General features: G+C 39.7%; 1 protein-coding gene across 9 annotated transcripts in view; it reads left to right on the top strand.

Moving 5' to 3' along the window:
- Positions 1-299: 299 nt before the first annotated feature.
- Positions 300-24,499, top strand: part of disp1 (dispatched homolog 1 (Drosophila)) — an 80,207-nt gene continuing 56,007 nt past the window's right edge. For 5 of the 9 annotated variants that reach the window (XM_044106800.1, XM_044106799.1, XM_044106798.1 and 2 more), the window contains exons 1-2: positions 1,888-2,203; positions 4,402-4,511. The gene's annotated coding sequence lies outside the window, so the exon portion shown is untranslated. Of the gene's footprint in view, positions 315-1,887; positions 2,204-4,401; positions 4,512-4,566; positions 4,621-10,326; positions 10,461-24,499 lie in introns of those variants that run through there. The other 4 variants (XM_044106805.1, XM_044106802.1, XM_044106803.1 and 1 more) reach the window with 3 other exon arrangements.

Raw genomic sequence — 24,499 nt, forward strand, 5'->3', positions numbered from 1 at the left:
ACAAGTCAGATAATGATGATGACTGCAAAACTAACTTGTATAATATTTCAGAATGTTAATTTTTTGTTTTCTAAGGTGTTTCCATTGTAAATAAACAGGAACGGGAGTAGAAGGTTTCAGAGAAAGCAGGAAAACAAGAGACAGCTCTGAGGCGGAGCTGCATCTCGAAGGCGGGGCTAGGTCCACCAGTGTTTTTTACACAGCTGAATGGTTGCCATGGAGCCTAGAGGATTTCTCAAACAAGCATGAAAGAATCAAAGCAACTCTCCAGATGTGTTTGCTATGAGGAAATAATATTCTAACATTATGTAAAGGTAAAAAAAAAAATCTTTTTTCATAACACTGTCTTTAAATAGTCTAATATTTAGGGGATTGCCTTACAGCTGGGGGACAATCACCTAAACTTTAAAGAGATCTGAACTAAATGGAGAATTTTCAAACCGATAAGGGAAATTAATTCAAAACAAGCTTAAATTAAAGTAATGCTAATGATGCTTTGAATGTTTGTCCCCATGGATTATTTATCCATAGGGACTCAATAACGGATCTCTAGCAGTCAGTTAGAGATTGTTAGACTCTGACAATCGAAATGCCTTAAGTGCCATTTTGAGGCATTTTGCTTAATGCCTCAAAATGGCACTAAGAAAATTTCAGTTCTGACTTATTTTTATTTACAAGCAGTCCTATTGAAGTTCAGGTTAGCTAAAAGCTGTGCAATTTGGATGCTTTGAAACAAATATTTTAGTTTTGTTATGGATGTGCAAAGACCAGGTTGTCGACCCAGCTGTTCAGCAGTTAAAGGGATGAAATTTAATTAGGTTTAATCGCACAGAAACCAGGTGGCTAACTTAGTATGCAAATAAATCGGACGCTTCAACTGAAAATCAGAGGTCACTTGTGTTAACCATTAATATTTTTCAGCCTGCACCTGTTTTGCATTTGCAGAACTGGTGCAGTTGCATTTTATTGTTCTGTTTTCTGCCCTGCGGGCACGCAAGCTTTACCTCCATTTGGTTTTCTCATTTAGCTCTAAGTTACCCACTTTCTATCAAAAATCATCACAAACATTTGATTTGAAAACAGGCATCTACTTAACCACAAGAACACATGCATGGAAATCTAAAGAAATGTAATGTTCCTGCTTTTTATCACTATATATCTATATAAATTCCATATATATAAATATATACACTATATATCACTATATATAGCTAGTTATCACTAACACTAAAGAAAGTTTAGAAGGTCAAATACTTTCTCCACATAATTCTTTGAAAGCTGTTTTTTTATTATTTACTTTGTGTATTGACATTAAAATGTGCTTGATCGTGTTTTGTAAATGTGAGGTATGACAAAAAAAACAAAAACAAAGAATAAATCTTTAAGGGAAAAACCCCCATAACAACTCTCGACACTGAATTTTTTAACGTTAATAATTTTGAATAAAAATCCGAGCGGTTCAACTGCAGTCTTGTGGTCATACCGCCCCCATGTGTCCGCAAACGGAAAGAAACGGCTCTGCCACCAGACTTGTACGATGTCTTCTATGTGTCCTCTTAAATTACTAGTTTACAGACTAAACAATGTCATTCAAAACAGTAACAGACATTTACATCAAAATGAGAATTGAAAAATAAAGCATTTTGTCTTTGATCTGAGACATATTTACCTCTGAAGAAAAAGTACGCTCTCTAAAATCTGGGTTAAAAAAATTGCTCAAAACTAGGCAGACAGGGTTATTTTTCAAAATTAAATTAGTCATTTTTATTCACTTCCATCAATTTACATTTATTTATTTATGGTTTTCAGTGAATACGGCGTGAAAGATTGGCTCAAGATCTATTCCAGGACTGCCACGTCTTACGCGCGCTCTACCAACCAACCGTTCACATTTTTAAATGAACGTTAATTTTATCACCAAAAATGAAATACTTTTAAAAAATAGATCACTTTTCTGATCTCCAGGAAGCAACAAGATAAACTACCCCCGTTTTAGTGCCCTTCCCAGTTCCATACAGCCCTCCCTGGGCTGCACTGCTGTTTCAAAGTGCAGACCTCAGTGCGCAGCTGCCCACCCAATATGGTTTGATGATTGAACTTAGGCATCCGGCAATAACTCCATCTGGACGACCAGGAATACTCTCCCCCAACCCAGTTCTGGCACCGTCCCTGCGTACGGCTTTCGGAGCCCGTGGCAACCCTTGTGAGTATGTAGCTCGACGGTGAAAGGAGCCGCTGTTGTTCAGCCAGCAGCCAGCTGTTTTGGTCAGCGGTTAGCTGGCTAGCAGCGTCACTCAGCTAACATAACCGTAGCTAGCGAGGTGGGGGTGAACTCAAGCTCCATGTTTTCTTTTTTTCCAAGCTGAAATGGCACTAATATTCAGAGCTGGGTGATAGGAATGTGTATCTGAATGTTGTTCCAGGTTCCTGTGAGCTTCACAGAAAAAGAGCCAAGCTAGCTTCGACTGGGTCAGCTGTGATTTGACATTAGGCCGAAGCTACTATGATAACATCATAACTGGCTCAAATGGATAGAAAACAATACTCAAGGCTAAAAAAATAGCCAACTTCCTGAACCTAAAACCTACATATGTAAAAAAAAAAAAAAAAAAAAAAAAAAATTGTTATCAGGTACTGAGTTAACTTTTAATTTTAAGAATAATATTCGTTCACAAGGCGTATTAAATGTTCACTTTAAGGCTAAAGCCACATATAAACAATACTGTATGAGGTTCATTGTGTGTTTGAACACCTGCCTGGGGGCAGCTATTTATTTCCTAAAAAAAAAAAAAACAACTAAGTTTATCACCTGGATTTACCACAACTCTTAATTTATGTTCACTTTCTGAATTGTAACTATTTTAACTGGATTTTTTTTTTTATCATTTAGTTTTTGTGATAAGTTTGTAGTAAACTTATCCTCATCATATAGCTCTCCAGCCACAATTCAGAAAAGTTGGAAGTGAAAAACAAAGTAAGCTGTTTATATGTGCTAACATGTTTTGGTGGGTTGTTCAAACTGAGTTAGATGGTCTTATTATAAGAATCTGGAGACATTTCCGAGTTTAGTTGAGCCTGTGAGAAGGGACGTCCAAATCAGATTTTCTGTGTTATTTTCCAGCTTTCTGATCTTTCTTTGTAACTTGATATGCTAACTCTAATTTTCAGAAGAAGTAAAATGCTAGAAATGGTAACATGCGAGGATATGTGCTGCAGGTTCTTTTACTCCTGTCGCAATAATTATAATTAATTGCATGATCAATTAAAATGCACTCAATCATTTTCATTTTGATGATTAATATTTCTTGATGGGAGATTTTATTTACAGAGACTTCATAATCCATTTTATTTATTGTTTCGACTGTGTGTGGGTTTTTATTTTCGTTCTATTTACTGTTTTTGCTCGCTGTTTTTTATTTTGGACATTTAAAACAGTTCTTTACAAGAATTAAAGTTTATTGGTCTCTGACGGGGTGAACTTGCATTGTTAGGCCTTTCATCAGTGCTTGAAAATGGTATCGAAACAACAGTATTACTGTTTTTTACAACAATTACTGGGGCTACTTATTGTACAGCAACATTTTTTTAATAATGACATAGAAATATATTTATGCGTCAAAGCATAAACTTCCTTAATTTTGTAATAAATCAAAATAGGTGCTTGCATTTATAAATTTAAATTGTTGGAAGTGTTTAATCTTTAATAAATAGAGGAAATGCATTCCTGTTTTTCCAGTATCTGACCTGCGATCAAAAGAAAACTGTCTAGACGATTGATTGGTACATGTGTAACCTGGTTGTTGTTATAATTACACAAAATGTCTTTTTTTTGTTGTTTGTATTGTTCTCTACCTGACCGAAAAGCTGTCATTGTTTTGAATGTGTTACTTTAAGAACGGTAGCCCCTCCTTTTTATTTCTTCTTCTATGGTTTTGTCTTTAAAATGTTTGCGTCCCTTAGCCCCTCCCCTTTTGTCATGTTGTCCTGCGGGAGAGGTGTGTCCTATTTATTTTCTATCTAAATACTTCCAGTTTATTTGTAGATTTATTAAGTTAATTTCTGTTATGTATTTTTGTTTGTGTAGGACTTGGAGCGGGCAGCTTGTAACAATTGTTTTTCTGTTGGATATTTTCGTCAGGTATGTTGTATAAAAAAGATTTATTTTATTTAATGTGAGACATGATCCCGCCCCTTTTGTCATGTTGTCCTGCGGGAGAGGACTTGGAGCGGGCAGCTTGTAACAATTGTTTTTCTGTTGGATATTTTCGTCAGAATAAATCGTTGAAAGCCAAACAGAGTCACGGCCTGACTAACATCTAATAACCTGCACAACGCAGAAGGGATCCGGTTACACATGTCTAACTCAACCTTTTGTTTTTGCGTTTGTTTTTCTCTCATCAGGATTCCTCGGAAGCTGCCAGGTAAACTCATCCTATTGCCTCAGGGCCGAAAAAAAACAAACAACCCCCCCCCTCCCCCCGCCCCCCCACAGATCCTTCCAAGAATTCACAGTAAGTCAACAAAAACACACCCCGATTGTTAATTGCATACTTCTTCTACTCACAGTGTGAACATGCAATGAATGAGAAGCAGGAGAGACTCTCCAACAATAGCCTGGAGGTACGCTTTTACTCCGTCTCACGCTTGTGTGTTTCAGAAGAGAAGCCACTAGAGGCCGCTCTCTCGCCTGGTATTCCCTCTGCTCAACTGGGTATATTCCTTGTGATGCTTTTAAACCAAACAATGTCCATCAACAAGTACACATCATATACTGGGCTGGAAATCATTTACTGATGATGTCAGTAAAGAGACTTCTGTTTTAACACTAGAGTTATGCGGTTGTGCGTGTGTGTGGTCTTAAAGTTGTTGTGGAAGTGTTCTGCCTTCCAAAACAGTACATCTGCAGTGTGTTTAGCCTAATTTCTTTCCGTGGTGATTGTTCAAAAGCGGTTTGGTTTTGAGCGGTCTGTGATTTAGAAAAGGAAGCGTTATCTTGAAGAGAGCCAGGTCTGTCCCGTTCTGAGCTGCAGCTCCCTCCCTCCCCCCTCAAACAACTGGCCGGGACAGCTGTCCGTAACAGCTGCTTGATTTCTGGCTCCGGCTCCTGACCGCACGCATCTGGCCAACTTTCCTCCGTGACCCCCCTGTTCATCTGCAGGGCAAATCTTTCTGCGCCTAAAATTGGTCTCGTTGCTATTTTTGATGCCATCTCGGATTGTGCACCTAATCTAGTGTGTGCATGCACGCATGCGTGATTTTCTTTCCTCTTTTTTTAAATGTATTTTTGATGTTTGGGATAAAACCCTGCCGTTAGCTTTTAGCTCACATCTCTGGTATTTGTCCTCATTGTCACAAAATTCATCCCACATGTCTTCTGAGCTTTAATAGCCTGGTCTGAGTGCGTATTTATCTGCTGCTCTGATAATACGCTGCATTTTTTCCAGATGCTTCATCTGGCTTGTAGTTTGAAGGAAGACGATGCCTTCTCGTTTGTGACGATAACAGAAAGTTGGGGAAGAGGTTGGAAAATGTTAGCAAATTGCACGTTGATTTCTAAAGAGTAATGCATCGAATCAAATGCAACAACAAAACGGTGCTTCGTTTCCGAGATTTGTTACCGATTAGTGTGAACCATCCTGCAAATTAGAGATTCCACATATAACGTCAAAATAAATAGTAAAGCATGACGTCGCTGTTGTATAATTATAGCACGTTTTTAGCAACAAGGCAATTAAGAGTGCTTCACATGAATTAGAAGGAAATGCAAACAAAACATGAACAAAAGGAAAAAACAGAAAAAGAACTAAAAAAAAAAAAAAAGTCGGCATAAAACTAAATGTTGGTTCTCCATGTTTGGTTCTATGAAGTAGATGGTGCTAAATGTTGATGTTGATCTAAAGTATATAAACTAAATGCTTAGAATTAGACAGAATAGATCTGCCCTTATGGACGGGGGACCCGATCTATAATTTTTTTCAACATTGGGACTGATACAGATATTAGTATCGGATCGGTGCATCTCTACGTAAGAAGCTGAAAGTTGTTCATTGGCAAAACGGCCAATGGATAGAAGCAACTTTGTAAATACAACCTTGAACTTGAGCTGGAAATAATGAGTAATTGTTTTTTGGGGTCTATTTTTGCGTCCTTTTCTGGTTATGCCATGCTGTTTCACTGGAACTGAAGGAAGGTTCATTTTCACGGGCACACCAACAATCTGGCAGGGGTTAACCCCGTCGTGTTTTTCTTTTTTGTCCTTTACTGTACGTCTCCACACTCCGGAGTCACGGTGGACGGATTGAGCTGTCGAAAAGCAGCCCACCTCTCTTTCCATCGTTGACGTCTTAGTTGTTGGGTTTGCAGTTTATCCTGGCCCGCTCTTGGCGGCACAGGGGTTAATCGTGTTGGGATTCGGGTGCCACGAGGAGCATGACCGCACACTTGGTGTCTATAATTCAAACGGTCTTTGATGTGGAGCCAAAGGACAAAGACACCGGTGGATCCCGCGGACCCCTGTGGCACCAGCATTACTAATCTCTGTCTGTCTTTGTGGAGACAAGAAACTGCTACAAAGCGTGGATTTGTGTCGTCCGGTGCTGACAGCTTGGCTGGACGGATCGCCGTGCTGGGAAGGGATGGGGGCGGGGGGAGACGGTCTCTGGACCTCGGGAGACAAAGCCCCCCGCTATCTAGCCTGTCGGGTGCTGGGATTTAGACTTATAAGAGACAAATATTTTTGCTTTCATTAAGGATGAAACGCTATCCAGGATTTAAATTTCAAAGTTTCAGTCTTGGCCTGAGAATAGCAGACTGGCCTCTTTGTCAAGAGCATAGCAATCTGTACTAGCTAGAAAAATATGCAATGTATTTATTCTTAGAGATCAGAAATGTAAGAATGCCAATAAGTAGAAAGTGTACCACACAACAATGAAGAAAATCCTCCCATTTCCATGTTGCTAACTTCTTCTTAAATAGCCTCCCTATGTGCCCTGTGTGATGTTATGGCAATATTACTATTATTATGGATTCAAAAGATGTTTGTTTAAATAATTTTGCTTGTTTTTGTTCTCCCAAATATCCTTTCCTGATTTATTGTATACACCTATTTCAGTAAACAAAATATGTATTTAGTGAAATCAAGCACAACTAGCTAAAGTTAGCTGGTTATTTGTAAAGTTAGCAAAGCTAGCTAACTTTGCCTTCTTTTTTTTTATACGGGAGTTTAAACCGCCTGCTGCTGAATTGTGTCATACAAATAAACCTGATTTGATTTTGTCGTCCTGTTTTTACCAGAAAATTCAGATTTTGTTTTGGTCTGGGCTCCTTTTTTGTAGACTGTGCCTTTCTGACTGCATCTTGACTAATCCTAGATGACACCAGACTAACCTAAGCAGACAGAGTCATGGGTCCTACCACAGAGCATCCGTCAGATCAGCCCCTACCTCAACGTTTTTATGGCACTCGTAATGGAAAAGCAGGCAGGCTGATAGGCTCTTTTTTTTCTCCATCCAGTCCCTGGGCTTGAGATTAAAGAAATCGATTGGTGCTCCCTGAATACCAGATGTGAAATATTACTGGCTCTGGACACTGTGCCTTTTTTTTTTGACTTCCAGAGGGCCCCATGAGGGAAGAAGTGCTCTGAAAAACGCACCACCACTTATCTGCGTTTTACATCGGCCCCGGCGAAGAACTGTGCCGTATCACTGCTGGCACCGCAGCTGTCACTGTTCATATGCGAGATATACTGACGGAAACCAAAAAGGAACAGGTGTTGCGTATTAGTGCCACTGCTTTCCTCTGCCCCCCTCTGGCAAAGGGGAGGTGTAGAAAAAATAAAAAAGAGTTGTGGTCAATAGAGTTGTCAGAATGGATCATTGTAATAGATGTCTTTTTTTTTTTTTTTTTTTTTTTTTGCCCTGAAGAGAAATAATGGGCACAGAAAGGGAAGCGGGGTTGTGTGGTGGGGTGGGAGGGGATAATGTGGTTCAGGTGGAATAAGCCAAGAGGCAGATCAGAAATATGGGAATCTCTTTGAACGTTGACATTTTCTGTCCTGTTGGCTCTTCTCTGCAAGTTCTGCTGGACTTTAGTGTTTCTGTGAATATCAACCACAGATGGAAACTTGGAACTCAAATCAGACATTCTTGTTTTTTTGACGCAAAAAGATGAGCTGCAGTGCTGTGTGTATATAGATATATATATATATCTATATATATATATATATGAATTCAATTAGAAGGTGTGTCCAAACTTTTGGTCTGTATATATATATATATATATATATATATATATATATATATATATAGACATCTGTAGTGATTCAGATTCACTAAAAGAATGCTAAGTTATTGCAAATAGGCGACAAAATGTTTCTTTTCTTGTTTAAGGGGATTGAATTGGTTTGTTTATTTGCATTTTTTTAACTATTTACAATATTGTATAAAAAGTCATAAGTGGTTAATTGAAAAACCTACAGACTGTGCCTAAACTTTTATCCGATTAATCATCAGAATACTTGTCAAGTAAAATAATCTTTAGTTGCTGCCCTAATGACAACAGACTTTTCAGATTATTGAAAGTGTAATTTTGCTTTCCATTCATAAGTCTACACTGCTCTGTGTTGCTCTTTCTACTTTTACCAACTAAAACACATTAAAGTTCACGTCAGTGCTGTATGCTGCTATAACCGTGTCCTTGCATTATTTTTTGTTGTTGTTTTTTTTTTTTTGGTACATTAGCGATGTTAAGAAGGTGCGTTGCATCACCGCATCTGTCCTTGGTTGTGCTGCTCTTCAAAACAAATCCCCAGAGACGGTGCTGGTTCTCCCCCGCGGAGCGCAGCCTCATTAGGGTTTGTTGCCCAAACTGGAGAATTCATTCTGGCTGAAGGAACAGCTCAGCCCTCTCTCTCCCAGAGACACATGTTTCTAACTGAGGCCTGACCCTGCAGCTTTGGGCCTTGTCAAATCAGATTTGGCTCAAGTGACTTCCAGTCATGGGCTCAGTTACCTCTGAACTGGACTCACTGAGGCAGCCATACAAAAAACTAAAATAAAAATGGACTCGCGGTTCTGATAAATGGAGGGCTTATTGAGAAAACAAAGATGTTGCCATCACAAGGTTCCTGATAAATATGAGGCCAATGCTTGGATAGGTGAGTTTGTTTGTTTTTTTTTTCTTTTGCTGCAGGGTAACAATCCTGAACACATCTTCATTAACATGGATGTAAAAGAAAGAGAATCTGCATGTTGCAATGGTCCAGACCGCAGCTTGATTGAAGTTCAGCAGTGGAACCTGAAGAGAAAATGGTGGATGAACTTCTGCCAGCAAATCCTCAGTGAACTTAAGACGTGCTGTGAAGAAGAGCAGGCCAAAATTCCTTCACATTCCTCCGCCGGAGATTGATGAGGTCAAACAGAAGATGATTACTTTAAGTTATCTCTGTTGATGGTGCTTCTGGAGACTCTGCAAATACGGCCTGGTCTTACTTTTTCACTCGCTGAGATGAAATGGGATTTAGCTTTACTCTACGTTTACAGGTTGACTCAGGTATTCTCTCCCAATCCAGTAACTCTTTGGTACTCAAACTCGAGATATTCTGGTGGCTCAGTCGGTTACTGGAATCCACTTTTCTTTGACTTGTGTGTCCACAAGTCAAACGTGGATGGAGAAATTAGATGTTTTATTATAAAGGCAGTGTTGAATTTCAGTCATGCATATGAAAAATATTGGACTACTCTTAATTGCTTAATTTCAGTTCTTTGACCCTATGGTGGTTTTGCATTGATGGTTTTAACCCACTTGACAAAACATTTGGACACATATACTGATGAGGATGCTTGTCTCTCCTCCCTTTTTTTGACAAACCGAAACTTAGATTTTTTATCCTTTGTCCTTGTTTTCTGCCCATATCTCTTGTGTCTCTCGATCACAGCTGATGTGAACAGAAGCACGCCGTGCAACCGCAATAACAGTCCACTTTGAACCACACGACCGTTGAAAAGTATAAAGTGATATTTAATTAAACAAAGAATTGGAGCACAAGCTTTTGCCTATAGGATTTTTTTTTTTACACTTTTTATTGAAGCTTACATGAAGTCGCTCCACCCCTTGTCAGAATCATCCAAATCCGCATCTTGATTTTGTTTTGAGACATACGTTGACATAAAACTCTAACGGTTTCAAAACCACACCATTGGTACAGGTCAAACCCAGGTAAACATGTCGGAGAACCAAATTTCCTTCAGCTATGTAGAGAAGTCAGTCGACATTAACTCTCTGACCTTGTCCCTCCCTCGGTTTTCCTTTAAATTTTGAGAAAACGCCGCAGCATTGAGTTAATCCAATCCGTCAGACGAACCAGCCCAGCCTGCCTCACTGAGGGCGTTCTGCCATTTTCAACTGGATGCCATGGCACCATCATTCATTGATTGGATTGCTTTTCATTAAAAGAAGGGCTGGTAAGTGCATTGTCTGACCAGACTATCAATGTCACCTTGAATATTGTTAAGCTAGCTTAAGGAAAATGCTCACATCCCCCACAAGAGACGACAGCCGTACATGGGGGATGTGAGTTTTTTTTTTTTTTTTCCAAGAATACACAGTGGTAATAGATGGCCTGTATGTTGCTTTCACTCACCCATGAATACAGTGATTACCCTGAGCACAAAGAGTCCTCAGAAAGCCTCATGTACCCTTACAGAACTGCTGTTATTGCTGAAAAGTCTTTGCTTTGTTCCCTCTGTGTAGAAGGTGCTCCACTAAGACGTCCGCTCCCTTCTGATTTTCAGCTTTGAAATCCCAACTCCACTCTGTGCATGTATGAACTACAGCAACACCAGATCCAGTCCAAACAGAAAGATCTGTCTGTCCTTTTCTAGGTTTGAATTTATTTTGGCACGTTACCTCCGGGTTGCGGGGATCTTTTGACGGAAACAGGGAGGCAATGTCAGTGGTGTGGTCTTTTTGTCATGCTGTCTACAGGGTAGGGAAATATTGTATTATATCCAAAAATATCACTTATCACCTATGAGACCAATAGAATTGTGGTTAAAAAAAAAAAAGATTCTGTAAAGAATCGCAGTTCGAAGTCGTAGGACTTCTGAATAGATTCAAAATGCTCCAAAATGGATTTTAGAATAATAAGGTTGTATGTCTTCGCTTGCTCCAATTTTGAAGGATGCTTGAATATCGTCGACTGACCCACTGAATATATTTTGAAAATTCTTTGATATTTTGTTATTTAAAAAAACGCCAGGCAGCTATGCTAACCTAATACTGGTCATTTAAGTTACAAAAGTTTATGCACAAACCTATTTTGTAAATATTTGTCACTCAAGCCAAAACTCATTTCATTCCATGTAACCAGGTTATTCAAACTGGTCTTCATTGCTGTTTTTAATCACGTGGTTCCAGTCTGCAATATGTCATGGTATCCATTGTTTTTGAGTTACAAAATGTTTAAAGTTGGCGGTAAGTTTGAAAATATCACTTGGTAATTTTGTTATTGGAAGACGTTAGTAATACCTGAACACCAAATATAAAGTCTTAAAGAGGGCAAACATAAAAAAAAACATGAAATAAATAAACAGGCAAAGCTCAGCCTGGTGGCCCGCCAGACTTATACACCGGGGGAAATCCTGAATGTCTTATACCCGAAAACTAAATCAGCATCACATCATGCAGTTTGACAGAGTCCAGCTGGCACGTCAAAATCCACGTTTGACGTTTTTCAACATTAAAAGCTTTTCTTTCCTAAAAATAAACGTGGGATCTCCATCGGCTGCCGCGAAACTGCCGGTTAGTCATCGTTTTCTCACACAATGTCTGCATTTAGTGCCCGGACCTTTTGCACAGCCTCCGTAGAGACCCCATAATGCCTCAGTGTGTGCCGCTTGAGAAAGAGGAAAGTGGCAGCATTGTTGGAAATGTGCACAGCTGGAAAGCCGGTTTATTCTGATGTTCGTTTTCCTCCTCTGCATCGCTGCCAGGAGGAAAGAGATGTGTGCAGTTTGCCTGAGTCTGGAGGTCTTTGGGGGCGGGAGGAGTGTGAGCTGAGCAGGAAGTAGGAAGGACATGCAGGAAGAGAGGCTGCGCGCTCTGATAAGAACATCAATGCGCTCCCTTATCGCCACACATCAACTCCTTGTTTGCTGCTCTCTTAAAGGAGCTGCTTAAAACACTACACGTCTCTGCTTTCAATTGTTTCTGGTGTCCGTTCCAAAAAGTACCGATTGTTCTATTATTTTTCTTTTTAGAGTCAGGTGTTTGTCAGATACACTTGCAGTTGCCACTAAGTACTTTCTGCATTACCTCAAACGGTGCAATTTTCAATAATGTTATAACTGTAGATGCATATGAAAAGTAAACCTGTCACAATAAATCAATGAGTCGCATGATAAATTAAAAAGCGCTAAAAAAACAAAACCCATTTGCATAATTTATAGTTTTTTCTCTTTCTACCAATAATTGGATGACAGAAGTTTTCAGTCTGGTGCCTTGGTGTCAATTAGCCCATTTATTAAGGACAGTTTTGTTTACAGAGACTTCAGTTTCCATTTTATTTGTTGCTTCTGTTGCTTTGTTCATTTATTTTGGATAGTAAAAATGTCTTCCAGTTCCAGAGTTAAATATTCATTAGGATTTAAAGTTTAATGTGCTCTTGCGTTATTATGCCATTACCATTATACCACTCAAAAATGGCCTCAAAGCCACAATATAAGCATTTATCCCAATAACTTCTTGGACAATTAATCGTCCAGCAAAGTTTGTTGTTGTGGTTTCTCTGTTTTCTTTTCTCTCTTTCTGCAGGTTTAGAGGCAGATTTAAACAGTGTTCGCTCTGTGCTTCTTTCTCTCCTCTGCTCCTGCCTCCTTGACTTTCAAACCTTTCCTCATCTTTCTCTCTTTATTTCCTCATTTCTTTTTCATCTCTGTGCCCATTACATTTGAAATAATCCCAAAGAAGTGTCTAATAAAGTTTTACACCTATATCAAGTATATCGTCAGTGAAAGCTGTAGCGCTCCGCTTCTAAATTAAATTTGTTGGGCCTCGCCTTGAAACTCGGGAGAGCAATTTTCAGTGCCACACTGCCGGACAGAACACGTAAAAAACCCACAACAAACAAATAATAATAAACCCCCCCCCCACTTTATTCTTCTCTGCTTTTGAATGTTTCTGTTGTCCGGACTCTTTACTTGGGAGATCAAATACTGACCACTTTTATCTTTCTGATGCATCAAAATGTGAACTTTTTAATGCAAGTGAACAATACACGCAAGTCATAGAAAATTCTCCTGAGCAACAATTGTGAATTCTAACTCGGAATACTTTTCCTACTGGAATAGATAAAGCTGTGGGGGGGAAAAAAAATAAGATAGCAACTTTCTGGGAGCCGATCAAACAACAGTTTTCTCTTTCTTCTCAAAAATGTCTTCCTCCCTCTGCCAGGACCGATCTGTGCCAAATGGGATCCAAGTGTGGTCAGGGCAAAGTTTATATTATGAAGAAGTGAGGACTCGACTATCTACACAGGGAATCTGAAAACCTCAGTGGAAGTTGCACTAAAATCGGAGTAGATACTCCCAACAGCGTGTAAACATCTGAAATAATGCTAAGGTTGGCAAGTTGAAAACCTTATCGTTTGGCTGAGTATAACCGTTTACAATCTGTTTTGGGTCAAATGCTACAAACCTTTTTGGCTATATTCAGTTTAGGAATGCATTGATTAAGCATTTGTTGATATTTCCTCCACTTTCTCCTCCCCCTCCTACGAATGCCGTCTGCGAGACTGAAGGCTCAATAAAATACAAGGAAAAGAAATCTGCAAATGTAAGACATATTTAAGATTCTCTAGACTGAAAAGTATTTCACAGATATATTTAAACTGATACTGTACAAATAATGTAAATACTTATGGATTTTAGCTAGGTATACTTTTAATTACCAGTTAGGTCATTAAAATGACAGAAAACAAACATGATCTCTGAGGATAACGAGGTGTTCCTAGTAGTACTTAAAAAATTACATTTTACAACATTCACATCCTAACCAAGTATTCATTTCTTTTGAACTTTTTCATATATTTCCACATTATTTCCACAATTTCAATGTTTTAATGTGGCGTTTTCTGATAGACCAAAACAAAATGATGCATTGCAATTTTCAACTATTTCAGTGCTGACCAGTCATTATTAGCAATTACTAGCTGGAAGATGTTTGTTTTGGAGGTGATGTCTCTGCCAGTTTTCAACATCATTTTTGCTTATTTATTGCAGCACAGCTCAATAAATTGTCTCTACATCCAGATTGGATGTAGAGACAATCTGGATGTCTCTATAAATGCCCAATACCCTATTGGGCATTTATTTTTAACCCTTGCCACAGATTATCAGTTAAGATCTAGGTCTGGACTTTGACTGGGCCATTAGGTGTTGCTGGAAGGTGGATCATTCTCGACAATGTTGAACAGGCTTCCTTCCAGAAACATCCTGTCTTTAGTTCCAACTTGTTTTCCATCAGCTCTGACCAGCTTCCCTTCGCTTTTTTGCATTGTAGGAGCTACTTCTCAGTGCAAAACATTGTCAAAGTGTTAAAAGAGGAAATCATCATGTTGTGGTGATTTCCTGAGGGCGGAGTTTAAGAAAGACTCGGAGTTTCTTAAAGTGGCAGAGCCCAATTTCAAGGTGTTAAATTATATTGACAAATTTCTTTTAAGCCATATCTGACCTATATATATGCAACATTTTCATAACAACTGAAGTTAACATAGTAACCTCTTTGTGCTAGAAGATGGCAGTGTGTTTAATCTCGTCCCTGACCTACTGGCTGTGTTCCTTGGTCTTCATGTTGCTCTGCACACTTCCAAAGAGCTGATTGGTTGCTATTGATTTGGATGATTTTCCTTCAACTGCATAACTCCACTACTTTGTGTTGGTCTATTACTTCAAATACAGTTCGTTGAGCTTTGTGGATGTATTAAGATAAAACATAAAAACGTTCTAGGAGTGAGAACTTCGGGTTTTCATCTTGCTCTTCTGTGTCTGACCCTATTTCTCAGTGGCTCCTGTTGTCTCTTCAGGCAGACTCCTTATAAGATGCGACAGTATGACATTTCTTCCTTCATCCGGAGCGGTCTTGTGTTGTAATCTCTTTGTCTGTCTGTCGTTTCTTATTCCGAGCTCTAAATCAGTTCCGTGGAACAGTTTGACAGACATTTTTGTCACACAATTAGTTTTAATCACGCTCTAATCCTATCTAATCTCATTAGCATGAAGTTTTCTCTCAGTGTTTTCTTAGCTCTCCACTGAAGTTCTGGATTCTCCTTTCTCTCTCTCTGTGCTGGGGAGTTTCCTGTCCACCATGGGGGATTAAAGTTGACGAAAAGCACGTTCGGGTTGATGAAGTTGTTCAGACACACCTGTGTTCGAACAATCCCATATGGTGCACCTATGCATGTACGCACAGGCATGTCCGTACATAACAGCACGAGTGAACTACAGCAACATTTGGCTTGTATTTCCGCAACAGCTTCTTCTGCAGACGGTAGGGAGGGGATGAGATCGCGACGGAGGACTTTAAAGTTTTTTGTCTTAAGTAGTTTTTCCTTAATACTTTATTTTGTTTTGGATTCCTGTTGAACCTTGACATGTAGGAACCCAGGGGACTAACCATTCCCTGCCTCCTTTCTTTGCTCAACTTGCTAGTTGTTGGCAGCTCGTTGGTCCCTGCTGGATGGTTTCATTGGTCCCTGCTGGATAACAACGTTGAGTAAAAGCAGGATGTACTAGCTGCTTTAGATACAAGCTCTTGCTTTTTGTTGTAGTTTTATTGCACAATCCACTTCTCCACACTATTTCTGTCCTTTTAGTATTTCACTGAAGGATTTTAGCTTATGTTGCACGTTTACTGCCCACAATGGTAAGTACATCCTGTTAAATCTGCGTCTAAACTGCCTTAATTGTTAATGGCATAGATTCATCATTGTTTAAGAAACATTCCTCAGACATTCTGGTCTATTTTAACAGGCTGTCTGCGAGGCCATTGGAGTGAACTCATGTTCAAGAAACCAGTTTGAGACGGTCTGAACTTTTCAGATACAATTCTCTGTCCTGTATGGGGGCTGCCATCTTAAGGGTGTTTTTACAGATCATAGTCCGGTAGATTCAGCTCGATTGGGGCCCAAAATGGCAATACCTGTAACATTTTCAGGTGGTGGGGTTCATTTTCACAGTGTGCCATGTCAAACAATTCAAACACTTTGAAAAACCAGTTTTCCACCCTCACCTGTTGTGGTGCTGCACCAAGAAACACTGAAGGAAATGGCACAGAAACCTCTCAAGAAGACACTGAGCCAGCCCAACTGTAGGATCCCATATGAACTGATTAGATCCCAGTTGTCGCCCTTTTGCAGCTGTTATAAAAATGCCAGGTTTTGCTCATTTTGCTCAGGCAGCATTATGTAAAACCTTTTCAACATTATTTGTTATTCCCTCATTAGAAACATACCTGGACTTTTGCCTGGATTCTTTCTCATTCTCATGCATGTTTGAGAAATCTTTTAATCTCCCATGGCAACCACTCAGCCGTGGAAACGACTAGGTGGAACCTAGCAGTTCCTTCCAGGTGCAGCTCATCCTCAGAGCTGCAGTTTACAACCTTCACAGCTTCCACCTCTCACACCCCCCTCGCAGCTCCTTCAGACCATCCAGCAGCAATTAGCAAACACCTGTGCTCATTATCGGAGGTACTTCTCAGTGCAACGCTGGTACAAATGTTGCACAGGAGCCATGCTGTGATGACTTTCTGATGGCGGAGTTTGTTAAAGAACAGGTGTTTCTTAAAGAGACAGAGGCCCAACTTCAAGATGTTAAATTACAAAGTCAAATTTCTTAGACAGTGATTTTTGATATATGTTGCATTTTTAATAACAACTGAGGTCAACATAGTTACTTGATTGTGCTATAAAATAGCCCTATGTGCCTGGAAAACACATAATTCTCTCCCTTTAAATATTCTCTTTCTCAACATAATGTATTGTGATTGCTAAAATATAATAGTTTTCTCCCATGTCAGAATTTACTTTTGTAAGCTGTTCAGATGTTACGTATTCAGGATGTTGTGACAATGTTGTTAATTATGGTTGCACATTGTTAGGAAAACATGTTGTGCCTCCATTGTGCAGGCCGATTTTTAAATATTGCTTTATTACTTTTTTAAAATGTTTCAAATCCGTAATGAAACTTTCAATAATACACAAAGGAACCAGGAAAAGCCAATGTGAACAATAAAGTCTGAAAGACGCACGTCTCAGTAGAAAATCCTACAAAGCAAACAACGTGACATCATGGGGTCTGAACGCTAAACAAAAGCAAACAGACAGACTTGTCAACCGTCTGACTGAGCAGCAGGATAAAACCGAGAGCTGTCCCAGAAATAGAGGCTACAAGCGTCCCACAGTCTACTAGACCCAAAATAACAGTAAACAAGCCCTACCTCGAGCAGAACATGACGCATGGAAAGTAATTAAGCGAATCCTCAAAGTCCACACTCCCTCGCCTGGTGTAGACTTCTCTTTTTATGGATAGAGTAATGCTCATAGGGCAACAAACAGGTGATTGAAACGTGTAAAATGACTTGTTTATAACACTGTACAATGTAGACTTTTGGAGGAAACGCATAAACAGAGCTATAGCTGTTTACTGCACAGGACTGGTAAACATGTCAGTCTTGTTCCTTGTGGAGAAAATAAGTCACTTTACTGAACAACCTAACTACGACGGCGCATCAGGGCCATGCAAAGAATTAAAAAAAAAAATAAAAACGGGTATAAAATTACGAGAAAAGTAATTTTATTATGACTATCCTTGTAATATGACATTTTTGTTTTATTTTGACTTTATTCTCACACGACTTTATTCTCATAATATTGTTACTCTTGCAATATTGTGACTTTGTTCCCAGGAAATTATGACTATTCTTGTTTGATTTCGACTTCTCGTAGTTTTACTTTATTCTCAAAATTTTATGATTTTCTTCTTATTTTGACTTTATTCTCGTATGACCTTACTCTTGTAGTATTATGTCTTTATTCTCATTTTATTTTGACTTCTCAAAAATGTATGTCTTTATTCATATAATTTTAACTTCAGTCTCATAACTATAACATTATGACTACATTCTCATTTTATTTTGACTTTATGCTGTTAATTGTGATTTTATTATGTTTCAACTTTATTCTCGTATGCCTTTATTCTCATAACAAAAAAACTTCAGTAATTTTAGTGTGGCTCTAATACTATAAAAAACTACTTGTTATGTTTTGGTAGTACTGGTACATTCAGCCGCATTTCCTGCATTCTGACTTAGCAGTCCCCATGGTTTCAGTAGGTGGCGCACAAATAATGATCTCTCCTGCTGATATCAGTTCTTCCGACCTTGTTAGGACCGGATAGCTTCCTCTCCGAAAACATCAGCACTTGCATATAGATGCATACAAGCCTCGGTGAGCTCGTCCAAGTCTTACATCAGCCCGTTGGACCGGACTCGTGATTGCCCCCGGCTGCCAAGCGGAGACGTGAGCCTTCTCACAGAACGTGTCCGCAGCTGTCAAGATCAGCTTGAAAGCTCTTTCCTGCACAATCTTTGACTAGAGAAGTGTGTGTGTCCATATAATTGTGTGCTTTGGTTTGTTGGAGGGAAGGCAACTTGCTTTGATGGTACAGCACCTGCTTCTTTATTCCTTAAAGGGGCAGTACCACGCAAAGTCGCGTTTTTTACTGCTCATCAAAGACATACCTAGAGTGCTGCCTCAATTCTTTTGATGCATATTTGATAAATTCTTAAGTCTCCGTGGCAACCATTCAGCTGTGCAAGACACCTGGGTGGACCTAGCTCCACCTTCGAGATGCAGCTTATCCTCTCAGCTGCAGTTTCCAAGCTTCAAATCTTCCACCTCACAGGGAGCACCCCTCCCCTGTGACTCTCTTAATAAGCTCCTTCAGACTAGCCAGCAGCAATTAGCAAACACCTGGTGAGCTCATCATACAAACTACTACAGTTCGAAACGGGATCATGGAGACGCATTGCTATGAAGGCGTGCTGAAGGCGGGTGACGGGAAGGGTAGGAGGTTCTTAAAGAGACAGCGGCACAATTTCTAAACGTCAGATGATGCATGGTCATATTTTGTAAGTTATTTTTGATATATTCAGCATTTTCATTAGAACTGAAGGACGTAGTTACTTAATTTGCAATAAAATGACGCAGTTTGGAGAAAATGCATAATACTTCTAAATTCTACGTTCAAAAACTACTTTGAATCTGTTCAGCTTAGAGCTGCAGGCGCTACATGTAACATTGACGTAGACACACTCTTATAAGTGTGAAAAATAAGCGTGGTCACAAGTTACTATTGATGCAAGGAGCTGCCATATCTGGTCTCAAAGTCGGTGATTAAAAAACCCTCAGGCTTTTCAAACAGGAAGTCCAACTTTGCATTCCAGTTGATTTCTCCACCTCTGAAGTCAGACTTTTTGAATTCCGACAACAAATGCAACGCAGCATAAAAAAAAAGAAACAGAGAGCTTGACAGTAACAAAAAGAAGAGCTGCAGAGCTGTACAAGTCAGGTGGGAGATTCTTTTGACAGGACAATAGTGAGTAGGACTCCTCAAATCTGGCCTTTATGAAACATGTGGAAGAATGTGCTCTGGTCAGATTAGACCACACAGTCAATAGAATGATTCAAATCAGGAGTGTCAAATTCCTCTCCTCTGTGGTTGGGCCTCTGCTGCTTTTAGATTTGTCTCCACTTCAACACACCTACAGCAAATAACTAGCAGGACTCTGAAGAATCTCACTGACTGCTGAGGAGGAGATTCAGCCATTTGATTAATAAATCTTAATAAATCAAATAAATCTTATCTTATCTTGATTCAGGTGTATGGTTTAGGAGAGCATAACAGCTTTGCATCAAAAACTGGAGTATGCACAGCTGAATAATCCAACGGACTTGCATCTTAAAGGGGCAGTATGTGTTTTCCAGGCACATAGTGACATTTTATGGCATACTAATGTTAATTTAACTTGGTATGAAAATGCAAGTTAAATAAGTCAAATATGATGAAAGACATTTTACTAACTAAACTTAACAGCTTGAAATTGGACTTCTGTCTCTTTAAACAAACTGCTCCTCTTTCTGAAACACCGCCTTCAGGAAGTCATCTCAACATGGCTCCTCTATTAACTATTTAACACCATTTTTAGCAGTGTTTCACTGAGAAGTAGCTTCTGTAATGAGCTCAGCAGATGTGCAGTTGGTCCAGGTGTTTGCTGATTGCTACTGGCTAGTCTGAAGGAGCTGAGTGGGAGAGGTGCGGCGGAGTGCTGCTCTCTGAGGTGGAAGCTTGGAAGCTTGGAAACTGCAGTTTTGGGGAGGAGCTTTGTCATCAAAGGTGGAGCTAGGTGTTTTTTACAGCTAATGGTTGCCATGAGAGACTAAAGAATTTCTCAAACATGCAGGAGAATTAAAGCAGCACTTCAGGTATGTTTTTTGATAACGGAATAACATTATAACATGATGTAAAGCCCAAAAAAGTCGATTGTACATAAGACTTAATTGTTGATAACCATGTTCCATCTTCTTCATAAGTGTACATTACTTTTTCTCTCATCACATGGAATCCAAATAAAAAAGTTGCAGTTTGTGGTTTTAACATGACAAAATGTGAAAACAATTTTAAAAAGATCCAGAGATACAAATGCCTGGCATGGCACTGTTGGTGGAAATGTCTACTGTAAAATGTTTAAAGACACCTGCTGCTTTACTACTCCCCCCTGCTTTTAAATGTGTAATCATAAGAAAAGAATAATTGCCGCAAAATGTTCTTCACCAAGCTCTATGAGTAGCAGTAATAGTTGTCATTAATAACGGAGTGTAATTTAATAGACAGACTGTATGCAGGAATCCCGTACAGTTTACTCCAACATGAGTTCCTGTTGGAGAGCACCGTGGCCTGGTCTCCATCAGCTGTCAGCGGTCCTCGTACCGACCCGGCCTGCACTGTGCCATCGCCTCTCTCACCGCAATCGCAGCATGTTTATGGACCCCTGGAGGCTCCGTGCTACAGCCTGGACTGCTGCATCATTTTATGGACCTAATTATGATTTGTGGACTTGATGCTTTTGGGGTCAGCCGCATTCTTTTATTCTTTATTTTTATTTATTTTTTTTTGACCAGCTCTTGGTGGGGTTAATGTCATCGTTATTCTGGCTACAGTGGATGTTTCCGTGACGTTGTCTTGAGCTGTTTGAGACCTTCTCCCGTCGTCCCCGTCACCTTTGGAAGACGGTGTCCGGTGGAAGACAAGTTATAAATTGATAAACAGTTCAGTGTTCCTTTTGATTTAAGAGTAAAGTTGGACGAGATGAGCTAGAAGTTTGAAAACGATCTCTACAAAAACATTGGCCTTGCTCTTATAATAACATCTGGATCTGGTTTTGGTCAGTACCCTTCCCAGAATACTAAAGCACAGTCGACTGCCTCTTAGCTGAAGTTTGCCTAACGGCTTAATAATTGAGTTATTCCTCCTGATTCCCACAAATTCTTCAAAAGAATGGCTCACTATTAGAAAACTGCTGATTTCTGCTTCTCTTACCCGTCTCTTGTGCCCATCCTCCCAACACCCTCTCTTGTTAGGGAAACAGAGCGCGCTTTGTTTTTGCAATTATCACTTGGGCCAAAACCACAATTCTGAAGACCAAAGGTCGCAACAACTTACCCTTTGGGGTTCTGTTTAAGTGCCACTTAAGACCGCTACTGTAGCTAATCACAAGGATTTATGAAGTGTATCACCAAGAGACCAGGGGACCAGAGAGCAGTTGCTGGCACCCTGCTAAGGTGTTACAAACCTTCTTTTCTTTTGTCTCGACTTTCTTTTCCATCTTCTGTTAAAACTTCCGATTGATGGCAGCTGGTGAAATGTTCTTTGTTCTCCATTTGATGACTCTGAAAGAAGGTCCGTTCCATTGCCGGCACAAACCTTTTCTTCTTCCTGACGGTACCAGTCATTTTTTAAACAGTCCTGCACAGAGGGCTTTAGATTGATCTTGAGGGGGCCCTTTATGACTCTCTGATGCATCCAATCACATTCCAGTGTGTTTCTTGTGAAGGCTTGGTGTGTTTTACATAATTCCAGGTTCATGTCCAACCATTAGCGCTTCCAATGTTTCCGGTAATTGGGAGTTTTCACTAGGTCTTACTGGTGAGAGGTGTAGATTGGGGTTTGGAGAACAAAGAAGAAAAAAAAAACTGGGTAGAAGAACGCAAGTGAACAGTGTTCTTGGTGAACTTCAGAGGCATGTACTACAAGATCCAGATGTTCCCCCTCTCCCTCCCCGTACCCAACACAGACACATGCACACACACCCAACCGTCTTTATAGTTACCATCACAAACCTGAATGTATTTTTAGGAGGGATTTTATGTGATTTTCAGTAACCGCTACAAGTAACATTTTGAAACAGAGCGTTCTCACAGCATGTTATTGCCAACACCATGTTTCACTTTGGGTGTTTTGCAGAACCATTGAATAAATTAGAGTATTGTTGAAAAGTCAAATCATTTCACGTCTATACAATGTGAAACACATTGTATAGATTAATACACACAAAAGGATGATTTAAAACCTTAATGAAAAATATGTTTAATACCAGTTTGAAGGTTGACAAATGAACCTCATTCGAACATACAGTCTAATTCATTGAATAGCCACCTTTTTATGTTAAGGTGTAAAATATCAATATCATTTTGAAGTCCATATCACCCATTCTCATGTTTTTTCTGTTTTAGGCTCTAGAGGCCTTTATTGAACATATCGTTTATTTAGCCATAAACACACTCAAAAATATTATGTTTTAAATTTTATTTTCTTAATATTCCCCTTTTTAAAGATGAAAACAGAAACTCCTCATTAGCTCCTTGCCTTATCCAGGGGAATACATCCGTCCCTTTGCTCCTCCTACTTTTCTTAGCCTCTTTAAATCTCTACCCGATAATGCCTTTGGTCGGGTTTGAGTGAACACAACAACAGGTCAGAGCTAATGAGCTCTCTGTGAGGAATGCAATGTACAGGCACCCCTCCTCACACACCCACACACACACACACACACACACTCTTCCCCCTCCACCTTGTGGCAAATGCCATACGCTTGGATACCTACAGCTGGGGGGTAGAGGGGACACACTTCCCATTAGATTCCTTAAAGAGGCCTGATTGGTTGAGAAAATGCCAAAGAGATGTCAAAATTACTTCAGATTCTGCCTCGCACTGCTGTGTGAATGCAGAAAGCGACGGTACAGACGCTGATGAAGAGGTAAAGTCAGATTGGGGGACTGCGGTGGAAGGGGGGGAGTGGAATCAGGACTGCAATTAGTTTTACCATTTGTTCACCTTCCTCACTACTTTTCTCCTTCTAATCCTCCACCATCCCCCTTATCCATAAGTGACCTTTGCCATGGGAGGTCGATATTGCGTTCCTGCAGGATGACCTTTGGTAATGAGAAGGTAGGTTAATGGGCGACCTGGAAGCACTTTGTCCCCATCTCCTGGGAACTCAAACAGTGAGCATACAAAGGCACACAGCAACAGCTGCTCCATCCCTTGCTCTTGTCTGGAAATAACAGGAACATAAACACCAACCACATCCCCATGAGTGATGCGCTTGAGGTGTCATGGATGTCTACAGCAAAGAAGAGCTGCCCCACAGCCCTAGACATTTCGCGTGTGGGATAGAAAGTTCAAAGGTGGTCTCATCTGCTTCCATGTGTGTGCTGTGTCCTTTTATCCAACATGATAAAATGACTGCAACCGAGACATTTCATCTCTTTGATTCTGAACGGCTTACCACATGGGTCACATTTAGGGGTGAGCAATATGGACTTAAAGTTTTATCATGATATTTTGTGGTTCTATTGTGACAGCAATAAAAGTGACAATAAGAACTATTTCCATACAGCCATACAGTTGCCTTATTTTTTAGGCAACTATATGGCTGTTTGACTACATGACACAGAAACTCACACACTCTTTTGTAATATGCTTCTTTTGGATGCCAATCATGTGTAGACGTGCACCAATCCACTATTTTCACTTCTGGCACTAAATCTCAGATTTGATACAGATATGACATCTGTATCATTGACTTCAAGCTGAATTAACTTCAAGCGTTTCTATTTTTAAACACAAACATACATGTATTCAATTACAAATTTATTTTCTAACTCCGCACCAGTACAGCACACTTAAATACACCAATATCGTGACAACCTTGGTCAAACTTGGAAAAACAACTCGAAATTATTTTGTCAGTGCATTTATGAGTCTAGCAGCCAATGTAAAATACACAAATCAAACAATAGGGTGAGTACCTTGGTCAAATGTGTAAAAAACAAGCTGCAACAAACCTTCTTTTAGATGGTTAAAGTGCAATTCTAAATATGATT

The sequence above is a fragment of the Gambusia affinis genome, linkage group LG22, assembly GCF_019740435.1.
Source record: "Gambusia affinis linkage group LG22, SWU_Gaff_1.0, whole genome shotgun sequence".
In the NCBI taxonomy this organism is placed as follows: domain Eukaryota; kingdom Metazoa; phylum Chordata; class Actinopteri; order Cyprinodontiformes; family Poeciliidae; genus Gambusia; species Gambusia affinis.